Source organism: Crinia signifera, chromosome 19 (assembly GCF_055691185.1).
Source record: "Crinia signifera chromosome 19, ASM5569118v1, whole genome shotgun sequence".
Classification (NCBI taxonomy): domain Eukaryota; kingdom Metazoa; phylum Chordata; class Amphibia; order Anura; family Myobatrachidae; genus Crinia; species Crinia signifera.
In genome coordinates this window covers 15,350,642-15,368,885 of record NC_139226.1, presented here as the reverse complement: position 1 = coordinate 15,368,885, position 18,244 = coordinate 15,350,642, and the positions used below count along the sequence as shown (strand labels likewise).

The following is an 18,244-nucleotide window of genomic DNA, read 5'->3' as shown; positions in this document are numbered from 1 at the left end:
TTTTTAAATACATAAATAGTAAAAAAGTGTTACTGAGGACAAGGGAAAAGCAAAACTGTTAAATGAGTTCTTCTCATCAGTATTTACTAAGGGAGAGCAGACTGTGGAACGAACATTTACCACAAACGGGACAAATAAGCCAGATCTCATTGTGGATTTTACGCCGAAGGAAATAATACTGAGGCTAAGCAAACTCAAAACAAATAAATCACCAGGGCCAGATGGGATTCATCCGAGGGTATTAATGGAATTAAGGGATGAACTAGCTACCCCCCTACATTATATCTTTAGCAAGTCACTATCGTCAGGTATAGTACCAAAAGATTGGAGAATAGCAGAGGTAGTGCCAATATTAAAAAAAGGAAAAAAGGAAGATCCCGCTAATTACAGACCCATTAGTTTAACATCAATTGTGGGTAAACAATTTGAAGGATTTTTAAGGGATGGTATCCATGAATATTTAGATCATCACCGTCTACTCAGTACTAACCAACATGGGTTCGTGAAAAATCGTTCATGCCAAACTAATCTATTAGGGTTCTATGAAGAGGTTAGCAAAAACCTTGATAATGGAAATGTTGTAGATGTGATTTTCCTAGATTTCGCTAAAGCATTTGATACTGTCCCACACAAGAGATTGATTAATAAAATGGAGAACCTAGGATTGGGTGAAAATATCTGCAGATGGGTAGGGAATTGGCTATGTAATAGAGAACAAAGAGTGGTTGTGAATGGTGCCGTATCAGATATGATACCGGTACTAAGTGGAGTGCCCCAGGGTTCGGTTTTGGGGCCCATTTTGTTTAACATTTTTATTAACGATATTGGGATAGGGTTGCTCAGCAATGTATCCATCTTTGCGGACGATACAAAACTTAGCAAAGTCATCAAATCATCAGAAGATGTCACCATGCTTCAAAATGATCTTGCAATTCTAGATGAGTGGGCAAAAAAATGGAAGATGAGGTTCAATGTAGATAAATGTAAGGTCATGCACCTTGGGAGACACAACCAGTGTGCAAGATACAACCTTAGCGGAGGGGAACTGGGTAACTCCATACTTGAAAAGGATCTAGGAGTCCAAATAGACAGCAAACTGGGATGTAGTGCCCATTGTAATTTAGCTATAAAAAAGGCCAACAAAATTCTGGCATGTATTAAGAGGGGAATGGAAACTAGGGACTCAAGGGTAATTATGCCACTATATAAAGCATTGGTGAGACCTCACCTCGAGTACGGAGTGAAGCTCTGGGCCCCACACTATAAAAAGGACATCATAGAATTAGAAAAAGTCCAAAGGCGAGCAACAAAGCTTATTAGGGGAATGGATAATTTAAGCTACGGGGAGAGATTAAGTAATTTGGGACTATTTACATTAGAAAAGAGACGTTTAAGGGGGGACATGCTCAACATGTACAAGTATATCAAGGGCCAATATAAGGAACTGTCACACACCCTCTTTTCTACTAGAAAGGAATCTAGGACACGAGGGCATGAGTATAGATTAGAAGAAAAAAGATTTTATTCAGCTAGTAGAAAGAATTTCTTTATGGTCAGAACAGTCAAACTCTGGAACTCTCTTCCCAGAGAGGTGGTAACGGCTGGCTCATTAAATGCGTTCAAGGCAAAGTTGGACAAACATTTACTGGAGAAAAACATCCATGGCTACAAATAAGAAATATAATTTGTCTGTAAAATACCAGAGCCTACCAAATCAGCAATGGATATCTATACCAGGTTGAACTAGATGGACGCAAGTCTTTTTTCAGCCTTACCTACTATGTAACTAAGTACCTGCAGTACCTCTGGTCTACCAAAGGTGCTGCAGTTCGCTTTTGGCCTGCACTACCAGAGCTGCTGCTGTTGTGTTTGGACTGCAGTACCTATGGATGGCCAGGGGTGCTGCTGTTATGGGGTGCTGCTATGTTCAGCTTGCAGTACCTCTATGTGGCCAGAGGTGCTGCTGTCATGTTCAGTCTGCAGTACCTCTGGGTGGCCAGAAGTGCAGCTTTTATGTCCTGCCACAGTACCTCAGAATGGCCAGAGGTTTCTGAGAGCAGTCACAGCTGGTGTAATCAGCTGGGTCAGGCTGTTCTCTGGATGCCATTCCCAGCTACAGCACATATTAAGAATTGAGGGGCCTTTCTCTGTGTGATGCAGGGATTGGCCTGGTCTTACTTTAAAGCTGTGTTCGCCCTGAGTTTCAGGGCTAGTTATATGAGTCTTGTCCTGCTTGTATTTGGAAGTCTTCTGTACCTTGCCTGATACTTGTCTCCAGCTCCTGATAAAGGCATGTGAACACGCCGAAACGCGTTGAGCCACAGCATCAATAATCCAGCTCACTCTTGGAGAGACATCCCATCTCACACCTTTCTCCAATATTTGGAGCCACCATACCAGCAGGGCCGGATTTGTCACTAGGCCTGTTAGGCACGGGCCTAGGGGCGGCACCTATCACGGGCGGCAGCCGCCAGGCAGGCACCTCCTGCTGTCACCCAGTATGTCAGTCTGACACTTTTACCGCTGCTCCTCAGTGCAGGGAGGAGCTCTTTGCATCCCCACTGCCTGTGTGTGTGCTCAGCTCTGCTGCTGCTGCCGGCTGCCGGCTGCAGCACCGGCAGCCTGAAGCTACAGTTCTGTGTCCCTCCCTCCCTCCTACAGAGCAGTTCATGCAGACAGTATGCGCACACTGACAGCCTGAAACTCCGGAGGGGTCTGCCCAGTGCCCACACAGGCTGTGAAAAACTGTTATTTACTAGCGTGTTACTTTCGTTCCTTGCAAGAGGCAAGGAACTATTCTCCGTGTGTTAGGGACACGGGAGATCTCGCCAGCCCTAACTCCGTTGTCACCTATTGGAGTTGGTGGATGCGTGCTAAGCTAACCTTCACCAATAATAGCCGCGTTCGTGGGAGCCCGTTAGTCAGGCTCCCACCCCGATGCCACCTGGTCTTACTAGTGACAACGCAGCCGCCAAGGCCAGAGGTAAACAAGGGGAAAGCTAACTAAGAAACAAGAGGCGAGAACTACCCTTGCCCTACGGAGGAGGGTGCCAATGGATAACCCTCTAGGCTGGAACCCCCTAGGCCTATGCTGTTGCCTATGGATGTAAATACATAGCTGATCCAGTCAACCAAATTGACAGGTGTAACAATACACAGTATGCTGACACAATACTAGAAATGCTGACGGGTGTAACAATACACAATACGCTGACACAATACTAGAAATGCTGACGGGTGTAACAATACACAAGATGAACCCAATAACTTTAAACTGACAGGTGTAACAATACACAGTATGATGGTACAATAATGAAATATTTAAGCAAGGAGAAAGGGAGTGGGAAAAACTCCCAACTTATCTGAGAACGGAGGGATCTGCAACCAGAAGCAAACAAGGATCCTGGAGGCAGCTAGAACAAGGCCACTGGGGACAGGAACAACGCTGTACAGAGACCTGGAACCGGGAACACTCAAAGACACGAAATCCAGAACTATAGCCGGCGTCTGAGTGCGCTGGCTGTGCAGTTTAAATAGCGCGCCAGAGCGCTAACCTGACGCTGCGTGCGGCGTCACGTACACCCCTTCCTCCCTGCGGCCGCCAGGCGTCCCCCGTCGCCTAGGCAACCACTGCGGCAGGGGAGGAAGGGGTTGTCTCCTAGTTGCCGGGCGCCCGTCTCCGTCCGCCGGAAGTATCCGGCTGATGACGCGACGGCGTCCTGGTAACGTGGCAACCGCCGGGACTTCAGAGGAGACTGCCGGGCGAGCACAGGTGCTGCCCGTGCAGCTCCTAACAGTACCCCCCCCTTGAGGAGGGGTCACCGAACCCTTAGACCCGGGTTTGAACGGGAAAGTTTTAAAAAACTCTGCTTTGAGCCTGGGTGCATGTAAAAATCGCTCTGGTACCCAAGACCTCTCTTCCTCTCCGAACCCCTTCCAATGGACCAAAAATTTGAGTAGACCCCGAACGACCTTCGAATCTAATATCTGCTCCACTATGAACTCCTTGTGCCCCTGAACGAGAACTGGTTTACGCTTCTGAGCAGGCCCTGATTGGGACGCCATCGAGACTGGTTTGAGAAGAGAACAGTGGAAGACATTATTGATTCGCAGTGCTCTGGGAAGCTGCAGCCTAAATGCCACCGGGTTAATCTGAGCAGTGATCAGAAATGGACCGATGAACCTGGGTCCCAGTTTTGTGCATCTCTGGCGAAGCTTGATGTGGCGGGTTGACAACCACACCTTTTGCCCCACTCGGAATACACATGGTCTCCTATGTTTGTCAAAAAAATTTTTAGAACGTGCAGAAGATTGTCTCAGAGCTAAATGCACCTTTTGCCATGATCTCCTAAGGAGGGATACCGTGGAGAGAGGTGACCGAGAAAACTCCCTAGAAACAAAAAAGGAGTTGCACTTGGGATGGAACCCGAAATTGCACAAAAAAGGCGAACTCTTGGAAGCCACCTGGTAGGAGTTATTATAAGCAAACTCGGCCAAGGGTACCAGCTCAGCCCAATTGCTCTGACATTTGGAGACAAAACAGCGTAAATATTGCTCCAAGGCCTGATTGACCCTTTCGGTCTGTCCGTTGGACTGAGGGTGATATCCGGAAGAAAGACTGACCTGTATTCCTAACTCAGAACAAAAACTTCTCAAGAACCTGGCTACAAATTGAGACCCCCTGTCCGAAACAATATCCAGGGGAAGGCCGTGGAGTCTGAAAACATGAGTGATAAAGAGCTGTGCCAATTCTTTGGCTGTGGGAAGTTTACGCAAAGGTATAAAATGTGCCATCTTGCTAAAGCGGTCAACAGTGACCCAAATGGTAGTGAAACGGGAAGATGGAGGAAGGTCGACAATAAAATCCATAGAAATATGGGACCATGGCCTTTCTGGAATGGACAATGGCAGGAGTGTACCCACTGGTGATGATCTGGAAGACTTATGTCGAGCACAAACAGGACAAGAAGAGATAAAATGAGTGACATCTTGTTTAATGGTGGGCCACCAAACCGCTCTGGACAAGTGCTCAAGGGTCTTAGTAACGCCAGTATGTCCCGTGACCCTACTGGAATGAAAGTCCTTGAGGACCAATTCTCTAAGATGTTTAGGGACAAACAAGCGATTATGAGGAGTCCCCTGAGGCGCTGAAGGCTGAGCAGCCAGAACACGGGAGGCCAAATCCTGAGTAAGACCTGCAAAAATGACAGAAGACGGAACAATGGGTGTATCTTCCATTTCAGCACTCTGACAAGTCTGAAAACTACGAGATAAGGCATCAGCCTTGACATTTTTGGGCCCAGGTCTGAACGTAATGATAAACTGAAACCGGGTAAAAAAACAATGCCCATCGAGCTTGTCGTGGGTTTAGCCGTTTGGCCGACTCAATGTAGGCTAAGTTTTTGTGGTCAGTGATCACGGGGATGACGTGTTTGGCCCCTTCAAGCCAATGAAGCCATTCCTCGAAAGCCCACTTAATGGCCAACAATTCCCGATTCCCGACATCATAGTTCTTTTCGGCTGTGGAGAATTTACGGGAAAAGAAGGCGCAAGGATGGATCTTCTGATCATGAATGTCCTTCTGGGAAAGGACAGCTCCAGCCCCTACATCCGAGGCGTCAACCTCCACAAGAAAAGGAATTCTGGGGTCCGGGTGATGTAAGACGGGAGCCGAACAAAAGGCTTTCTTTAATTTATGAAAGGATTCGATGGCCTGTGGGGACCAAACTTCCGGATTGGCTCCTTTGCGAGTCAACTCAATAATGGGGGCGACAATGTCAGAAAAAGAACGGATGAATCTCCGATAATAATTAGAGAATCCTAAAAATCTTTGGATCGCCTTAAGGTTGGTAGGACGAGCCCAGGACATGATGGCCTGAACCTTACTGGGGTCCATAGAAAAGCCCTTGGGAGAGATGACATAGCCCAGAAATGAGACTTGCGAAATTTCGAATTCGCACTTTTCGAGTTTGGCGTATAGTTGATTCTCACGCAACTTCTGAAGGATCATGCGGACGTGTTGCCGATGCTCAGGAAGCGACTTGGAAAAAATCTAAATGTCGTCTAGGTAAACAACAGCAAATAACCCCAGGTAAGGCCGAAGGACCTCATTGATAAAATCCTGAAAGACTGCAGGAGCATTGGCCAAGCCAAACGGCATTACAAGATACTCGTAGTGGCCCGAGTGTGTATTAAAGGCAGTCTTCCACTCATCTCCTTTCCTAATCCTAATGAGGTTATATGCCCCTCTAAGGTCGATTTTGGAAAAAACTCTCGCCTCCCGGATTTGGTCGAATAAAACAGAGATGAGTGGTAACGGGTAGGAATTTTTTATGGTAATTTTGTTCAAGGCCCGATAATCTATACAGGGACGTAACGATCCGTCTTTTTTTTCTACAAAAAAAAACCCTGCACCTACGGGAGACTTAGATGGACGAATGAACCCTTTTTCAAGACTCTCACTTATGTATGAATCCATGGCCTGGGATTCAGGTGCTGAAAGGGCATATAGACGTCCCTTGGGCAATCTGGCATTGGGGGCTAGGTCTATGGCACAATCAAAGGGACGGTGAGGGGGCAACGTATCAGCTTCCTTTTTGGAAAACACGTCGGCAAAGTCTCTGTAGGGTAAAGGTAGGGAAGAAAAACCGGGAAGAACAAGACGAAGAGGAAGAGAGAGGAGGAGCCCCAACGTGTGATTTCTCCTGTGGTCCAGTCAATACTGGGATTGTGCTTTTTAAGCCATGGTAACCCCAGGACAAGTGGCGTGAGTGGACAGTGGAACAAAAGGAAGGAAATCTCTTCAGAATGAAGAGCCCCCACCGAAAGCTGAAGAGAAGGAGTGCATGCAGTAACACTGCCGTTGGAGAGTGACTGACCATCAAGGCCACAAACCGACAAGGAATTGACCAAGGGAATGGACTCGAGTCCCAACGAATGAACCAGACCCTTGTCAATAAAATTGCCGGCTGTGCCGCAATCAACAAAGGCAGTGGTACTGACGGTGCGGTTTTTACAGGAGAGAGAAACCTGAATAAATATCGAGTCTAGGGGAGAAAAACAAGATAGGCCCAAGTGAGTTTCCCCAAAAACACTTAGGCCCTGTCTTTTCCCGCCTTCAACGGGCAGACAACCGCACGGTGACCCTGACCCTCACAATACAGACAGAGACCCTTTAGCCTCCTGCGATTCTTTTCTGAGGCTGACAAACGCTTGGCCCCAATCTGCATGGGTTAGTCAGAAGCAACCTCCGAGGTCTCCCCCAGTGAGGATGAGGGAAATATCCCGGACTCCCTCTCCCTCTGACGTTCCCGGAACCTCCGATCTACCTTGATGGCTAATTCCATAATTTCATCAAGGGAGGTCGGGGTCGGGTAGTGAACCAATGCATCTTTTAAAGCTTCAGACAGACCAATTCTAAACTGGCTGCGGAGTGCTGGGTCATTCCAACCTGAATCAATGGCCCACCTCCTAAACTGGGTACAATAAGCTTCTGCATTACCCTGACCCTGCCGTAGTGCCCTCAGGTTGGCTTCAGCTGAGGCAGCACGGTCCGGGTCGTCGTACAGCAACCCCATGGCAGAAAAGAACGCATTCACAGAGGTAAGGGCCTCAGAGCCTGCGGGAAGGCCGAAAGCCCAGGTCTGTGGGTCCCCCTGCAATAGGGAGATAACCATTCCCACCCGCTGGGATTCTAAGCCAGAGGAGGTTGGGCGGAGTTTGAAGTAAAGCTTACATGACTCCCTAAAATTAAAAAACTGGGAACGCTCCCCGGAAAACCGGTCCGGGAGACTCAACTTGGGTTCAGGGTTTCTGGATGAGGATAAGACCCCTTGTACCCGTTCCTCTTGTGAGTTAACCCGGAGGGTCAATTTCTGGAGCTCTTGTGTCAGGGAATGCATCTGTCCTGCCAAAGCGTGACTAGCAGCCTGCTGGGCCGGATCCATGACCGCAGAACTAAAGCCAGGGAAGTGGTAGTCTGGCCGGCTATAATGTTAGGGACACGGGAGATCTCGCCAGCCCTAACTCCGTTGTCACCTATTGGAGTTGGCGGATGCGTGCTAAGCTAACCTTCACCAATAATAGCCGCGTTCGTGGGAGCCCGTTAGTCAGGCTCCCACCCCGATGCCACCTGGTCTTACTAGTGGCAACGCAGCCTCCAAGGCCAGAGGTAAACAAGGGGAAAGCTAACTAAGAAACAAGAGGCGAGAACTACCCTTGCCCTACGGAGGAGGGTGCCAATGGATAACCCTCTAGGCTGGAACCCCCTAGGCCTATGCTGTTGCCTATGGGTGTAAATACACAATAGCTGATCCAGTCAACCAAATTGACAGGTGTAACAATACACAGTATGCTGACACAATACTAGAAATGCTGACGGGTGTAACAATACACAATACGCTGACACAATACTAGAAATGCTGACGGGTGTAACAATACACAAGATGAACCCAATAAGTTTAAACTGACAGGTGTAACAATACACAGTATGATGGTACAATAATGAAATATTTAAGCAAGGAGAAAGGGAGTGGGAAAAACTCCCAACTTATCTGAGAACGGAGGGATCTGCAACCAGAAGCAAACAAGGATCCTGGAGGCAGCTAGAACAAGGCCACTGGGGACAGGAACAACGCTGTACAGAGACCTGGAACCGGGAACACTCAAAGACACGAAATCCAGAACTATAGCCGGCGTCTGAGTGCGCTGGCTGTGCAGTTTAAATAGTGCGCCAGAGCGCTAACCCGTCGCCTAGGCAACCGCTGCGGCAGGGGAGGAAGGGGTTGTCTCCTAGTTGCCGGGCGCCCGTCTCCGTCCGCCGGAAGTATCCGGCTGATGACGCGACGGCGTCCTGGTAACGTGGCAACCGCCGGGACTTCAGAGGAGACTGCCGGGCGAGCGCAGGTGCTGCCCGTGCAGCTCCTAACACCGTGCAGAATACTGAGCCCTCCCTCCCCTCATATTGCTGCTGCATGGAGAGGAATGTGTCTGGAGCAGACACTTTAACTGTTTGCATCATCTCTATTAACAGTAAGTGCCACTACATTTTCTGGTTAAAAGTGTGTGCCTCTGTTTACTAGAGCTAATTTTTGTGTGTTTCCAACACCAGTGTACTGGTGTTTTTTTTTTATTATGGCATATATATATATATATATATATATATATATATATATATATATATATATATATATATATATATATATATATATATATGGAAAAAAGGGGTGATTGGAGTGCGCAACCTAATTGTCTCTATGGTCACGTGTATGACATGTACCACCCAGTTTGTCCAATCAGTATTCAGAAGTCCTTTCTGAAGGTATTTTCTGTGTGTCCAATATTGGATTTGTTTGCAGTAATCATGCGATTTTCTTTTTTGAAAAAACTTTTTATTTCGAAATAAAAAGTTTTTTCAAAAAAGAAAATCGCATGATTACTGCAAACAAATCCAATATTGGACACACAGAAAATACCTTCAGAAAGGACTTCTGAATACTGATTGGACAAACTGGGTGGTACATGTCATACACGTGACCATAGAGACAATTAGGTTGCGCACTCCAATCACCCCTTTTTTTCCTTGTATTTCCTCACTAACAGGAGGAATTTTGGAGGTGCTGCATTAGGATTTAGCGCAATACAGAATCCAAACCCCCAATTGTATATATATATATATATATATATATATATATATATATATATATAATGTGCAGGTGCACATATACATACCCAAGGGGGGGGGGGGGGGTTACACCACAGCACTGCAGCCAGGAACCTCAAGGCTCTACAAAAACATTTCTGATTTAACAAATAACTTTCTAGACTTTTAACATTCTCCTTACAAAACAGTTCAGTAAACATGTAAAAATATTACTAGTTATACTGAAAGAGCATTCCAGTGATTCTACTACATTTACCCAGCAAGTTACATAGGGCCCTCTCATACTTTGTTAAAAAAAGATCAATATAATTTGCTTAAAACTTCATCCGGACCAGTTTATACCAGGGTTGCCGACTTATAAATGCACCTCTCCGGGAGAAGCCCGGAGAGGAGACTTTCCTTACCCGATCGGGGGCGGGGCTTGACTGTGATGTCATTAAGCCACGCCCCCATTACATGCTGCGATTCGGGGGGCTCAGGGGGGTCCCCCAGATTCCGGGAGGGTTGCCCACCCTTCCGGGGGGCCGGGAGGAGGACCCGATTTTCGGGAGACTCCCGGGAATTCCGGGAGGGTCGGCAACCCTGGTTTATACCACCAATTTGGATTCTATAACCAAGTTCCACACTGCAGTATCCAAGCTGGGTATAGGTATACCACGAAAACTGCACCACTCAAAACTTGAGTGACACTTGGCATCCATCACTGGGCAAAGGACATCTGCTTTATCTGGTAATTATACATCCAATGGTGCTGTTTGGGATACAAACTGACTCTCTCCAATACATTTGAATGCCAGCTGGAATTATTCCCCATTTTTAAACAGTCTTTTTTTATTACACATATACATACCTCCCAACTTTTGACGCAAAGAAATAGGGACACTCGCCCGAAAAGGGGGCGGGGCGTATGCAAATGAGGGCGCGACTTATGCTAATTAGCCGCGACCTCATTTTCATACGAGAATAGACGCTGTGCGCATGCGCACAGCGTCTATTCTACTAGATTGGGGTGTCTCCCAACTGCCACCCCCCACAGCGGGACAATGATTGCCGCGGGTGGGACAGTGGGACAGGACCCGAAAATCGGGACTGTCCCTCTAAAATCGTGACAGTTGGGAGGTATGCATATATGTTTATTATATACATGTTTATTATGTTTTTTTTTCATGAGAATTCTCATATGAAATGTATATTGTGTGACATTTTATGCATTGAATGGTTTTTAACCAATTTGTAATAAATTCTTTTCAGCAGAAACCTAGCGCTGTATCATAGAATTTTTTTCTTGTTCCTGTACCCTTGGGAGCTTTACACCCTCCCGGTAAAGCAGCTTTAGCAACACCGGTGGTTCCCCTTCTGCGATACTACCTGATACTTGTACCTGATTCCTGATACCTGTTTCCTGATACCTGAATCCTTGTACCTGTATCTGGTTTCTGACACTTATAATACAGTAATGGAAAAAAGGTTTAGGTCACTGGTGTGGCCTAAGAGTGCGCCTGGAAGGAGTTGTTAGGCTAAAGCAGCGGTTTCGGAATAGGGATGTCAGTCCCAAGCAAATATAACAGGAAAGAAAAGGGGTGAAACCGCGCTTAACTAAAACATGCAACAGGTGTTGGTAAAAGAATTACAAATATTTAATAATAAAATATAAAATTGCAAGGATTACATATCCCATAAAAACATTGATACCACAATGCGTAATGTGTGAGATAATATAGTCACCCACAATAGGCTGCACAGTCCTGAATCCGTTCCTAGAATGCCTCTGTAGTGATGTCCCAATAGTAACTTTTGTTAGGAGAGAGGTGATCTCCAGTCCAGGGAGCTCCTTGTTGTTGATAGGTGCTCTACCTGGGATTGTGTAGTATGGGACCAGGGAGCACAAGATGTTGGTTGGTGCTCTACCTGGTAATGGATGGTAATGTCCCAAATTGCAAGTGGGTGGGATAAATTTCCCGAGGCTGGTCCGGTCACAGGGTAGGATTGTATCTGCAGGTTGGCTGTGGGTGTCCTGGGTCTCTTTCACCGACGCGTTTCGCTGTATAAGCTTTATCAAGGTAATGCTTCTGGTATCATGGGGTAGTGTTTATATACCCTCTCTATTAGAGATAATAATTACCACCTGTTGCATGTTAATTTGGTATGAGCTAATCTCGTGAACATTTTCAACATATACGGTTAACATCAGGAATAGGAGACAAAACTAGAGCTGATAGTAACCTCTTGGTTTGAAAACGAGTATTTTAAAGTGTAGAAAACAAGGTTTATTCATTAACAGAGAGCAGACCCGTTTCCGGATATACGGACACCTCACTTTCGGGTCGGGTGAACCGCACATGCGTTCCACCGGTATTCAGCGTTCTGGATGCTGTTATAGACTGTTATACCCTTTACAAATATGGCGGAAAGAGTACTTCCGGGTTCCATATAACGGGTTAGATTCCCTCCCGGACTCTTTCTATGGTATTGCTACGTGTTGCCTTGCTATATGTCCTCCTTATTCTGGGGACACTTAAAGGAGGGCTTTAAGTTCCTCTTCTCTAATAGCTCTTTACTCAGGGAGCGCATGTGCAGTTGTACAATATTGCACTTGAAGTATTCAGAGATTTTTTATATATTTTCATAAGTTTGACATAATTCTATTATAGGTACATAGATTGAGAATGCAAATTACTGGTTAGGGAACAGATATAAGAAACATCAAATATATCGGATCGATGGTGATTCTTTCTACCGATTTAGTATGATCTGCATATTATTTGCATATCTGGGATGGTATATAAAAATTCAACATAACGTACATAGCAGTAAGATAAGGTATAAAAATAAGAATAAATGTTAAGACAGTAGTATAAATCTGTTTATAATTATTGTGTTAAGAATAGATCGGTTTCTGCTATATATAGAATAATAGCTTTTAATATATGAACTGGGAATGACATACATAGTTAGATGACATATAGTTTAGCCTAACATGATTTTACACAGTCGGAATTTTTTGCGGAGTCCCAGTATAGAAGGTTTGTTCTTTTTACTCAATTCATAGTTCTAGGATTATGTGATTACACAAGGAGGGACTTGGAAGGGTTTGGATGTGATGGTCCAGAAAAAAGAAGAAAAGATGGAGAGTGGTAGGGGGCGGGGAAAGGGGCAATGGGAATAAGGATTGATGGTTATATGGTCCTATGGTATACATATACATCTCAGCCTCTGGGTATATTGTTTGTACAGGGTGTCTAGATCACTATATTAAGCTCTACAGCTTCGTTCAATCCTCCAGGGTGTATGGAGTCCATCCTGTACATCCAATATACCTCTTGTCTGCATAATGTTTTGTATCGATCTCCCCCTCGTGCGGTCCTCCTAACATGTTCTAGGCCCACTAATCTTAAGCTCTTTGGGTCCCCTCCATGGTGTTCGTGGAACTATGAATTGAGTAAAAAGAACAAACCTTCTATACTGGGACTCCGCAAAAAATTCCGACTGTGTAAAATCATATTAGGCTAAACTATATGTCATCTAACTATGTATGTCATTCCCAGTTCATATATTAAAAGCTATTATTCTATATATATCAGAAATCGATCTATTCTTAACACAATAATTATAAACGGATTTATACTACTGTCTAAACATTTATTCTTATTTTTAAACCTTATCTTACTTCTATGTACATTATGTTGAATTTTTATGTACCATCCCAGATATGCAAATAATATGCAGATCATACTAAATCGGTAGAAAGAATCACCATCGATCCGATATATTTGATGTTTCTTATATCTGTTCCCTAACCAGTAATTTGCATTCTCAATCTATGTACCTATAATAGAATTATGTCAAATTTATGAAAATATATAAAAAATCGGTACTTATGTAATATCCGTTTTTCTTATGAGACCGCGTCCCCTTGCGGGGCTCGCTGCGCTCGCCACGCTTCGGGCACGGTGGCTCGCTACGCTCGCCACACTATATAAAATCAACTCCATGCGTAGTTGGATAGTAGGGGTATGAAAAAATGGGGTGCATTTAACATGGGAGCCCAGATAATACATAAGTACCAAAAAATCTCTGAATACTTCAAGTGCAATATTGTACAACTGCACATGCACTCCCCGAGTAAAGAGCTATTAGAGAAGAAGAACTTAAAGCCCTCCTTTAAGTGTCCCCAGAATAAGGAGGACATATAACAAGGCAACATGTAGCAATACCATAGAAAGAGTCCGGGAGGGAATCTAACCCGTTATATGGAACCCGGAAGTACTCTTTCCGCCATATTTGTAAAGGGCATAACAGTCTATAACAGCATCCAGAACGCTGAATACCGGTGGAACGCATGTGCGGTTCACCCGACCCGGAAGTGAGGTGTCCGGATATCCGGAAACGGGTCTGCTCTCTGTTAATGAATAAACCTTGTTTTCTACACTTTAAAATACTCGTTTTTAAACCAAGAGGTTACTATCAGCTCTAGTTTTGTCTCCTATTCCTGATGTTAACCGTATATGTTGAAAATGTTCACGAGATTAGCTCATACCAAATTAACGTGCAACAGGTGGTAATTATTATCTCTAATAGAGAGGGTATATAAACACTACCCCATGATACCAGAAGCATCACCTTGATAAAGCTTATACAGCGAAACGCGTCGGTGAAAGAGACCCAGGACACCCACAGCCAACCTGCAGATACAATCCTACCCTGTGACCGGACCAGCCTCGGGAAATTTATCCCACCCACTTGCAATTTGGGACATTACCATCCAATACCAGGTAGAGCACCAACCAACATCTTGCGCTCCCTGGTCCCATACTACACAATCCCAGGTAGAGCACCTATCAACAACAAGGAGCTCCCTGGACTGGAGATCACTTTTCTCCTAACAAAAGTTACTATTGGGACATCACTACAGAGGCATTCTAGGAACGGACTCAGGACTGTGCAGCACATTGTGGGTGACTATACCATCTCACACATTACGCATTGTGGTATCAATGTTTTTATGATATATGTAATCCTTGCAATTTTATATTTTATTATTAAATATTTGTAATTCTTTTACCAACACCTGTTGCATGTTTTAGTTAAGCGCGGTTTCACCACTTATAATACAGTGATTTAACATCCGTCCTGCCTCCGTTGTCTGTTCCACCAGCAGGTATTATTATTAGTCGTGCAGTCCTCTGGGACTCCTAACACCTGGGAGGCGGATAGTGAATCCAAGAAGTCACTAGAAGCACTAGCATATACTGGAAGCCTTGATAAAATAGGCTATAGGGGAAAGAGTACCTTCCTGCCTACTTTGGCAGCAAAGTAAGCAGACTCTTACTTCCTTTAGTTCCTCCTTTCGGGGGGGGGGGGAGTGGGTACGTCTAGCAGAGGGCAAGTTTCCTTCTAGCAAGGGAAGATCTTCTAGATCCTGCTTTAGTGCCTTTACAAAGAAGCAGTCTTCCAAAGCAGAGAATAAATCCTCAGCATGACGGGGAGAAGGCTCCCCATTCTAGGATCAAAGTGGGGGGTCAACTTATGCAGTTTCGGGACACCTGGTCCCGGTCCACTCAGGATCCTTGGGTGCAGTTTGTGATCTCACAGGGTTACAGGATAAACCTGAAGTGGGACCCTCCAAGTCATTTTATCCTAACACCTTTACCACGAGAAGCCCACATGAGACAGGCTCTTTTACGGGCAGTGGCATCTCTTATTCAAAATGGTGTAGTAATTCCAGAACTGCCAGGGGAACAGAGGAAGGGGTTTTATTTCATTCTGTTCTTGTTCCTCAAACCAGACTGGTCCTTCAGACCTATCCTAAATTTAAAATCACTGAACAAACATCTGTGGGTAGATCATTTCAGGACGGAGTCTCTAAGGTCAGTGTTACTGAGCATTGAGCCAGGGGAATTTTTGGTGTCCATAGATATTCAGGAGATTGAGAGAACATCAATCTCTGCTTCATTTTGCAGTGGGCTGTCAGCATCTGCAGTTCCAGGCCCTTCCGTTTGGTCTAGCAACTGCCCTGAGGGTCTTCACGAAAGTGATGGCGATCATGGCGGCAACTCTCAGGTTGAAGGGAAGAGTAATTATTTCATACCTGGACATTCTGCTTTTCAAGGCAGAGTTGAGGAGGCATTGCAGGAGCACCTAGGGCTGGCAATGCAGTTTCTCCAGTATCACGGGTGGATGGATTCTGAACTTAAAAAGTCTAATTTGGTCCCAATCCAAAGGTTGCAATTTTTGGGGGTGGTTAGGGACACTCATTTACATCGGGTGTTTTTACCAGAGGCTAAGGCCAGGGACATAAGGCTCTTGGTCCTGTTGCTCCTCCAATCTTCTAATCCATCAGTCTGGATGTGTCTAAAACTACTAGGCAAAATGGTGGCTACGTTCGAGACATTGCAATATGTGAGGTTCCCTTCAAGGACATTTCAATGGAACATTCTCCACAGTTGGTTGGGGAATCCGAAGGCCATGAACCAAAAAAGACAAAGGAGACGAGATAATCCTTAAACTGGTGGATGGATTTGGAAACACTCCAGTTAGGTCACTCTCTGCAGACCTGGTAATTGTTTGTGGTCACAACCGATGCAAGCCTCAGGGGATAGGGAGCAGTTACTCTACATCTCAGGCTTCAGGGACTGTGGTCACGCACGGAGTCGACTCTTCCTATAAACATCTTGGAGCTCAGAGAGGTGTTGAGAGCTCTTCAACAGGCGGATAAGTTCTTGACCGGATTACCGGTAAAGATTCAGTCGGACAATGCCACAGCTGTGGCATATCTGAATCATCAAGGGGGCACCCAAAGCAAGATGGCAATGCAGGATTTGGTCCAGATTTTTCCATGGGCAGAGTTACATGTTCCGGCCCTGTCTGATATATAGTGGCAGATTTCCTCAGCAAATCGGAGTTGCTGGAAGGGGAATGGGCCTTGCACCCGGAGGTGTTTCAGGACATTGTGGCTCGCTTGGGGCTCCCAGAGGTGGACTTTATGGCATCAAGACACAATTGTCAGGACACCAGTTTAGTTCACAGGCCAGGGATCCGGCGGCGTGGGCTGTGGATGCCATGACAGTTCCTTGGAATTTTGAGCTTTTCTTTCCCTTTCTCATGATTGTTTGGGTCCTCAAGAGAATTCAAGTACAGAAGTCACAGATCATTCTGGTGGCGCCGGATTGGCCCAGGAGGTCCTGGTATTCGGACATATTGAGATTGTCGGTGATGTCACCTTGGTGACTTCCTCTTCATCCAGAACTGCTCAGTAAAGGTTCTTTCTTTCATCAGGACCTAGTTCGGCTAAATTTGATGGCCTTGCTTTTGAAACCTTGTTTTTGAAGAAAAAAGGTTTCTCTGAGGCGGTTATTTAGACAATGTTGAAGGCTCGGAAATCAGTGTCTGCAGCTAATTACCATAGGGTCTGGAAAATTTATACCGGGTGGTGTGAGAAGCAGAAGGTGAACACCTCAAGGTTTGAGTTGGCTAGACTTCTGGATTTTCCCCAAGAATGGTTTTTCTGCAAGGTTGAGTCTGCAATCTTTGAAAATGCAACTCTCAGCGCTATCCATTTTCTTTCAAAAGAAAGGAGGTTCAGAACTTTCTTCAGGGGGGGACTTATCCCTGGTGCTGGCCGTGTTAAAGAAGACACCTTTCGAACCTTTAAGGTCAGCTAATTTAAAGTTTCTCTCGTGGAAACTTACCTTTCTTCTGGCAATTGCTTCAGCCAGAAGAGTTTCGGAATTAGGGGCTTTGTCTTGTAAGCCACCTTTTTCTGGTGTTTCATGAGGATAGAGTTGTCTTTCGTCTTTGTCCTCCTGGTTCGCGCATTGCGCATTAATTTGGACAAAGTTAAGACATTTCGCAAGACTGACTCATTACTGGTACTGTATGATGTACACAAAAGAGGGTGGCCGGCCTCTAAGCAGACTATTGCTAGATGGCTGAGGTCGGTAATTGCCTTTTATTTTACCAAAGTTGGCAGGCCTGTTCTGCCTACGGTGAATTCCTATATCACAAGATCAGGTGCTTCTCTTTGGGCTGTGCATCGCAGGTCTTCAGCGGAGCAGTTATGCAGGGCTGCCACCTGGTCCTCTGTTCACACTTTCACCAAATTCTCCCTGATCCATGTTGTGTCAGAGGACGCATCATTTGTGCAAGCAATGCTATGAGCTGTGGACCTGAGCGTACGCTCAGGACCAGGACCAGTTCTTGAATGTCCCATGGTTGAGCTGTGTCACCAGGATGGATGATAGAGAAAAGGGCATTTTTGTAAGAACTTACCATTAGAATCCCTTTCTCTGAGTCCATTCTGGTGACAGAGCGATCCTCCCTTTACGCTCAGTAAATGGATATACCCAGGGCTATTTTTGCGCAGGCTCTAGCAGGAACTGTGGCCCTTATTCTAGTTCACTCTTTCTGACAAAATATTTCTTAGATGGACAAAACCATGTGCACTGCAGGTGAGGCAGGTGTAAAACTCCACCCAAATCTAATTATCTCTGCACAAGTAACACCTGCCTCACCTGCAGTGCATATGGTTTTGTCCATCTAAGAAATATTTTGTCAGAAAGAGTGAACTAGAATAAGGGTCACAGT

The 18,244-nt window shown here is 45.4% G+C and overlaps 1 protein-coding gene across 2 annotated transcripts in view; it reads left to right on the top strand.

Moving 5' to 3' along the window:
- Nucleotides 1-18,244, top strand: part of LOC146042171 (uncharacterized) — a 49,073-nt gene that overhangs the window by 12,903 nt on the left and 17,926 nt on the right. The window lies entirely within an intron of this gene.